Source organism: Equus przewalskii, chromosome 9 (assembly GCF_037783145.1).
Source record: "Equus przewalskii isolate Varuska chromosome 9, EquPr2, whole genome shotgun sequence".
NCBI classification, from domain to species: Eukaryota; Metazoa; Chordata; class Mammalia; order Perissodactyla; family Equidae; genus Equus; species Equus przewalskii.
The window spans coordinates 69,281,101-69,289,617 of NC_091839.1; positions in this window are offsets into that span (position 1 = coordinate 69,281,101).

Sequence of the window (8,517 nt, forward strand, 5' to 3'; positions counted from 1 at the left end):
AGATAAGTCACATTGAAGGGTAGGGCTTCAATATATGAATTTCTGGGGGGACACAATTTAGCCCACAGCATTAATCAATCAAGTGAGCTCCTTAGAAATGATCTTTAGAGTTATACAATACTATTTTCTACTGATACTTCTTGATCCAAGTAAAAAATAAATAAATTGGTGTCTTGATTGAAAGTGATGAATGCTGGAATTGCGCAGTCCTGCTGTTGACCCCACCCCAAGGATAAGAAACAAATGTTAGTAATTTTCTAAGCCTGAAGGATTTGTTAAATGTTTAGACCATAATCATTACTTAACAGGTCATTGCTAGCATAATTATCAGGTCTTCACATCTGAAAGTTGAATGGCAAAATATGTGTTTTCTTTTCCTCTGCTATGTTTTTAATCCAAGGTTTCAATCTCTGTGTCTTAACAAAAACCCTGCTGAGTTTATGTTGACCTTTTATCTTAACAACAGGAGTCAGTTTTCTTCACCAAGAAGTCCATTGGGCATGTGGAGATGCCAGCAATCATCAAAGCCACAGAGGCAAGCAATGAACTGGCAGAAAGCATGTTATGAAATTCTTTTGTCAAATCCACTAATAAAACAAGACAAATAAAAATGAATTCATGTTCCTTTTGGCCTTGTTTTTCCTTTGACTTTTACATTCTCCTTTTGATCCTTACATCTAAGACTGAAGAATATCAGATTGACTTTTAGGACTTAATAAGCTGTTTTCTAAAATATCTGAAACAAAGAGCATGTATTTTCCTGTTGTGATTTGGTATCTATTTGCTGAGAGCAATAGATGTCAGAAAGTAATGCACCTGGACTTTCTGCCTTCTGCATGCCAAGCCCTGAACAATTCATATGACAAACTAAGGTTCCCATAAATGAACGATTTCTGTGGCATATTTCACAATGTATGTGAAAAAGTTAACAGCACATCATAAAGTGGCAAATATTTTACCAGTTAAGAACACATTTTTGATTGAGGACCTGACTAGATAAAACTTAAATCCTAAGCAATATTTATGAAAACATCACTTATTATTTTTACATAGTTATTGATCGTCCATAAAAATAAAGAACAAGTATGAAATGATTTAAACTAATCCCACAATTAGCCATCCAAATGGCATTCTCTTCATTTGTTTTAATTTATTTTTTTAAAAACAGCATCTGAAAAAAATAATCAGAATATCAGATTTAGTTTTTGTTTTCCTGCAAGCACATATCTTCTGAAGGTATACTAACAAGCATTGTCACTGTCAAACAGAAAGAGAGAGGGAAGAAATAGGGCTTAGATTAGTCCTGTCTAACTGCTGTAGCTGAGTCAGCCATCTAAGAGAACACGGCAAATAGGAATAGTAAAAAAGGAAGGATACTGAAGAATCAGAAAGTCAAAACTATCTTTGTGGGAAAAATCCAGCATCAATCTGTGGTTTCACCGTTGCTGGGTTGAGTATTTCTTCCATGAGATTTCTTCAGTTGGTTTAATTTTGTTTCTGGTATATAAATGTGTTAAAGACTGTTCCTGTGTATTAGCCCATATGTTGTTTATTTTCTTTACAGCACATTAAGACTATCAGCCCAAGCCCACCAGCCCCAAACTCAAGTTCTTACACATCCATCCAATCGCTTTAAACATAGTCCAAATAAACATATTTTTAGCCATTTAGAGCCTGACGTTTTGCATACCCCACAAAGCAGCATTCAACACCCACCAGCCACAGATCAGACAAATCCTGTGGTCACAGAAGACTACAAACTGCTGTTGCCCTTCTGAGTTCTCTGATCCAGAGACGCCACTGTGCTCGCTGTGCTGCTGAGGGCTTCACCTAAACATGTGATGCCCTTCTCTCAACTCCCTCTCCCCCAGGAGTTCGTTTTCCTTCTCCCCGTTCTGGATAGTAGCCTGTGTCACTGTCTCTGGAAGGTCTCCTGTTGCAAGGGACTTCCCCTCTCATGCACCCCTGTCCAAGTTTGTTGTAAATTACTGTCATCTTGTGGTCCTGTCTTTTCCTCGATCAGCCCCCAAATCCTCAAACTCACCACAATTTCCTTAAGTAAGTCATGGAGTTAGGGCAACTTGAAAAATGAAATTATGCTTGTGTTCTGGCCCACCAATAAACAAAGGGAAGGGCAGTGTAAAGACTAGGTGGCAATATATGTGACCTATTAAATTATAAGTCCACATTTAATGAATCAGAACTGGAAAAACATATTGTGGACTGTGCAAAAAATGTGTAGTTCAAAGTATACTTATAAGCAATTTAATTTGATAAATGAATTGAAAGCAAATAAGGAAGAAATGGACAATATGACAATGACATTTACTTTAGTACAAATTGTGAAAATTTGGGGGAGATTTCTATTTCTCTGTCATAGACTAATGAACGATAAGAAAACTATGCAGATCAAGGGATGGAAAACTTTCTCCGTGAAGGTTCAGAGAGTAAATATTTGAGGCTTTGCAGGCCACGTACATTCTCAGTCTCCTCCTCCCTTTCTGCCTCCTTTTTCTCCTCTACTTCTCCTCCTCCTCTTCCTTCATCTTGTTATTCTTTTCAAGCAAATCTTTAAAAATGTAGAAATCATTCCTAGCTCACTGGTCACACAAAAACAGGCCACAGGCTAGATGTGGTTCACAGCTGTGGTTTGCCAATCTCTGATACAGATAAATAAAACTAGGCTAGTATCTTTAAGTTTTCCAATATACCATAATCTCACTACTCGTTTTGTATTCTCATGCCTTCGAACTTGCTCTTTTCTTTATATAGGCTGCCTATCCCTCTTTCTTGACTAATTCAAGACACATATCCTTTAAGACAAAAGTTATGTTCAACTTCGTCCAAGAAATTTGTCTGACCAACATAAGGTAAAACTAGTATTTCTGTTATGAATATGACCATAGAAGTCTATGAACTACCACATAATTTATTACTTCCATTCATAAGTCCAGGTACCACTATCCAGGTGCCTCATGTACAACTTCCCTGTAGTTATATTGATCATGCTTCAATATTGTAACTCTTTTAAAGTCATGCTTAACACTTTTTAATTTCAGATTAAGTGAACTGTATTGCACTGTTTTTCTGTTGATTAATTCCACTACATTAACACATTTGTTCTAACTGACTGCCTTAGAACAACTGTAGACTCAGGGAGGTTCTGCATCTGCTTAGGACTCAGAAAACCAGAAGATAATGTTGCTATCATCCTAACAACAAGGAAAAGTCAAATCTACAAAATCATATATTTTCTTTAAGGCTGAGAATTGACTGGCATATAAGTTTAGAAAAACTAAAATCCCTAGAAACAAGTTTATTTTGAACTCAAAAGCTTTTTTCCATGAGCCAATTCCATGAAAATTTAAGATCAGGACAGGAAACTGAAGAGAGGCTCCCACAGTAACACAGGTGTGCAGGTGATCAACCGCTGGGGAACAGACACAAAACTTCCGTGTACTTTCTCAGATCCTTCTCTTATAAAAAGAAAAAGCATTAAGTTGCTGAAATAGAGGCAGGAAGTGCTACTGCTCCTAGGATCCAGGCAAAAATCCTATGTTTCTGGGGGAGGAGTAGAGGAATAACCCATCTGCTTCTGGGGACTGAATAGGAATACCTCCTGTCCTCAGGACGTCTACACACCCACTGTTTATGAGCGATGAGTAGAAAGGAAAGAAGCAAAATCTTCCTGCTGCTGAAAGAGGGGCAGGTAAACCTCTTGGACTCAAGATCCTACTCTGGGGTCCAGCTCTATGGCCAAGTGGTTAAGTTTGAGTGCTCCACTTCAGCAGCCCAGGGTTTCACTGGTTCCAATCCTTGGCACAGACTTAGCACCATTCATCAACCCATACTGAGGTGGCATTCTACATAGCTTAACCAGAGGGACCTACAACTAGAATATACAACTATGTACTGGGGGGTTATGGGGATAAGAAACAAAAGAAGGAAGATTGGCAACAGCTGTTAGTTCAGGGCCAATCTTTTTTTTTTTAATTTGTTTTTGTATTGCAGTCATAATAGTTTGTAATGTTGTGAAATTTCAGTTGTACATTATTATTTGTCAGACACTATATAAGTGTGCCACTTCACCCCTTGTGCCCAACCTTTACCCCAGTAACCAGTAAACTGTTCTCTTTGTCTGTAAGTTTGTTTATGTTCCACAAGTAAGTGAAATCATATGGTGTTTGTCTTTCTCTGTCTGGCTTATTTCACTTAATATAATGGCCTCAACACCCATCCACGTGGTTTCAAATGGGAGGATTTTGTCTTTTTTATGACTGAGTAGTATTCCATTGTATATATATATCACATCTTCTTTATCCAATCAATGGTCGTTGGGCACTTGAGTTGCTTCCACATCTTGGCTATTGTGAATAATGCTACAGTGAACATAAGGGTGAATAAGCCTCTCTGTATTGTTGATTTCAAGTTCTTTGGATAAATACTCAGTAGTGAGATGGCTGGATCATATGGTATTTCTCTTTTTAATTTTTTGAGAAATCTCCATACTGTTTTCCATAGTGGCTGCATCAGTTTGCTTTCCCACCAGCAGTGTATGAGGGTCCCCTTTTCTCCACAACCTCTCCAACTTTTGTTATTTTTTGTCTTGGTGATTACAGCCATTCTAACAGGCATAAGGTGAAATCTAAGTGTATTTTTGATTTGCATTTCTCTGATGATTAGTGATGTTGAGCATTTTTTCATGTGCCTATTGGCCATCTGTATATCATCTTTGGAAAAATGCCTATTTGTATCCTCTGCCCATTTTTTGATTGGGTTGTTTATTTTTCTGTAGTTCAGTTGTATGAGTTCTTTATATATTATGGAGATTAACCCTTTGTCAGATATATGATTTGCAAATATTTTATCCCAGTTGGTGAGTTGCTTTTTCATTTTGATCCTGGTTTCCTTTGCCTTCCAGAAGCTCTTTAGTCTGATGAAGTCCCACTTCTTTATTTTTTCTTTTGTTTCCCTTGTCTGAGTAGACATGGTATTCAAAAATATCTTTTCAAGGCTGATGTCAATGAGTGTACTGCCTATATTTTCTTCCAGAAGTTTTATGGTTTCAGGTCTAACCTCCAAGTCTTTGGTCCATTTTGAGTCTATTTTTGTGTATGGAGAAAGATAGTGGTCTACTTTCATTCTTTTGCATGTGGCTGTCCAGTTTTCCAGGGGCCAATCTTTAAAAAGAAAAAAAAAGATCCTACACTGATACAAAGCAGAGGTCTGCTATCAGTGCGAAAGAGCAGGAAACACTATCCCACCCCAGATTCCAAAAATATACAAGGCAGGGATTGACTGACATGAGGAGGAAGGCCAGATCTATGAAAACCGCACCCACAAGGCCCAGGAGCAGAGAGTTTATCTAAAAATGAGGCCAGACCAAAATAATAGAGCACCCTCTTCCTCTAACATGAGTAGCAACCAATAATAATCTATTTCTGGGGGAGAGGTAAGAACATGGAGAGATATCCCCTCTGTAGGGCAAGTATGGAAAGACTTCTTAAAGCTCAAGGTGGAGCAGAAACACTGACAAAAACTCTCCAGTGCTCCAGGCTCCACAAGATAACAATAGCCCACCACTATAGGAATTTAAAGTCTATTGTGCAAAATAGGTTAAAATAACAACAACCAAACCCAAAGTCATCTTATGGACTGACAGGATTGACTCAATCCTCCATAATAACAACTGGGCAGAAGAAATGGGATGATTTCTGAGAGTAAAGAATTTTTGCCTCAGTCTCTACTGTTTTTCTACCCACAATATCTGGCATTCAGTCAAAAATTATGAGACATGCAAAAAAGCCAAGGAAAAAAATCATTGTCAAGAGATAAATCAATCAATGAAATCAGACTCAGAGATGTTCCATGTGGTGGATGGTCAGACAGCAACTTTACAATAACTGCAATTAACATGTTAATAGATCTTCTAGAAGAGGGGAACTATATACAAGAACAGATAGCAAACTTCAGCAGTGATATTGAAACTACAAAAAAAGAGTCAAATAGAAATGCTATAAATTTAAAAAGCACAATATCAGAATTGAAGAATTTCTTCACATGCTTATCAACACTCTGGGCACAGCTGTGCAAAAAAGTCAATGAACTTGAAGATAGGTTAATAGAAATTATCCAAGCTAAAACAAAAATAAAAGGAAAAGTAGATAGAATATCCAAGAAGCAGAGGGCAATATTAAATGCACTAATATGTGTGAAATTTGAGTCCCAGAAGAAGAAAGAAAAAACTGTATAGAAGAAATATTTGAAGATAACCTAGATTATAGAGGAACAAAGATGAAAAAGAACAGCAGACTTCTTATCAGAGACTATAAAACCAAAAGACAGTGGAATGACATTTTCAAAATACTGACAGAAAAACGTCTCCTCAGAGCTGTAGACTCAGTAAAAAAAAAAATCTTTTAAATGTTAAGACAAAATACTTTTATCAGACAAAATAACAGGGAGAATTCATTGAGCAGACCACTACTACCAGAAAAGTTAAAGGAAAATCTTCAGCAGGAGCGTGAAACCAGACGGAAATTTGAAATTATACAAAGAAATGAAGGTTGCCAGAAATAGTAAAAATGAAGGCAAGCATAAAGATTTTTTAATTTTTAATCACTTTAAAAAGATAAAAGACTGTCCAAACCAAAAATAGTAGTAATGTATTTGGGATTTATATCATATGTAGAAGTAAAATGTGTGATAATGATAGCATAAAAAATGAAATGGAAGAAATGAAATAAACTATATTTGAAGATAGATTATGATGAGTTAAGATGTATATGGCAAGTGCTAGACCAACCACTTAAAAAAAAGAAGTATAAATAATAAACCAATAAAGGAGATAAAATGAAATCATAAAAAATAATTAATTAGTTTAAAAAAGAGCAGTGAGAGAAAGACAAGAGAGACAAACTGATGGGACAATAGAAAACAAATAGCAAGATGGTAGATACATACCAATCCTATCATTAAACAAATAATTACACTAAATGCAAATGGCCTAAACACTTCAATTAAAAGGTAGAGCGGGTCAAGTTGAATGAAAAGAAATGCCCAACTGTATATTGTCTATAAGAAATCTCTTTGACTATAGACATAAGTTAGAGGTAAAAGGAAGGAAAAATATCTATTATTCAATACTGATCAAAACAAAGTTGATATGATTAAAATCATATCAAAATTAACTTCAGAATAAAAAATATTACCATGGAAAAGAAAGATATTACATAATGATATAGAAGCCAATTCATCAAGAAGATATATTAATATTAAATATATACATACTCAGTGACAGAGCTCTAAATATAAAAATCAAAAATTGAGAAAATTAAAAGGAGAAATAGATAAATTTATCATTGGACACTTGAACACTTCTCTTTGAATCATTGTTAGTACAAAAAGAGAGAATATCATTAAAAATATAGAAAATTGGAACAGCACTGTAAACCAACTTGGCCTAATTGACATTTATACAACACTCCATCTAAAAACAGAAGAATATATAGTCTTTTCAAATGCCTATAAACAGCCTAAAGATATACTGGGACATAAAACAAAAATCAACAATTGAAAAGAATTGAAGTCATAGGAAGCAAGTTTTATGATCACAAAGGAACTAAGCTAGAAATCATTTTCAGAAAGATGCCTGGTACCTCCCCAAATGTTCAGAAGCAACATTTATAAGTAACTATGGGCCAATGAAGAAATCATAAAGGAAATTATAAAATATTTTGCATTGAGTGAAAAAGAAAACACAACATATCAAAACTTGTGGAATGAAGCTAAAGCAACACCTAAAGGTAATGTCCAGTATTAAATGCCTAAATTAGAAAAGAACAAAGGTCTCAAATCAATATTTTAAGCTTCCACTTGAAGAAGCTAAAGTAGAGGAACAAATTAAACCCGAAACAAGGAGAAGGAAATATTAAAACAACACATGGTATGTTTGTAGGGTATCTATGGTAATAGAATGTGGAATCTGGTTCAAATTATTTACTTATTCTTAAATACAGATTTTCTTTAAAATGATCAGCAATCAAACTATTGAAAGGCAAAACAGAATTACAGGATTTTTATACTGAAAGCTAATTGTCAAAAAAGTTGGACTCTAATATGATACATCTTTATGGAGATGGAAATTTATCTTAAATATTGCCTAGCCAACTAGATATACAAGGTTAAAGTTGCTTACTTCTTCTGGGAAATAAACCTTCATAAAGCTTTCATAATGTTTCAAATAGTCCATTTTTTCTCATATGTAGATTATTTTGAGATCTGGTTACTTTCAAAGAAACAAAAACCTGTCTAATTTTAAACCAGTTATTTAATAAAGTCTAAAATCTATGAAGTATGAGTTCACTTGGCTCTAAGAAACAAGATCCAATTGAAATGCCAGATCATAATTTATAGAGGTATTTTTAGCTTCTGAAATTACCTATCTTTAAAATATGCCAACTCTATATAGACTTTAAAAAAACAAAAGCTATATTAATAAACACAAGTTATGATTTG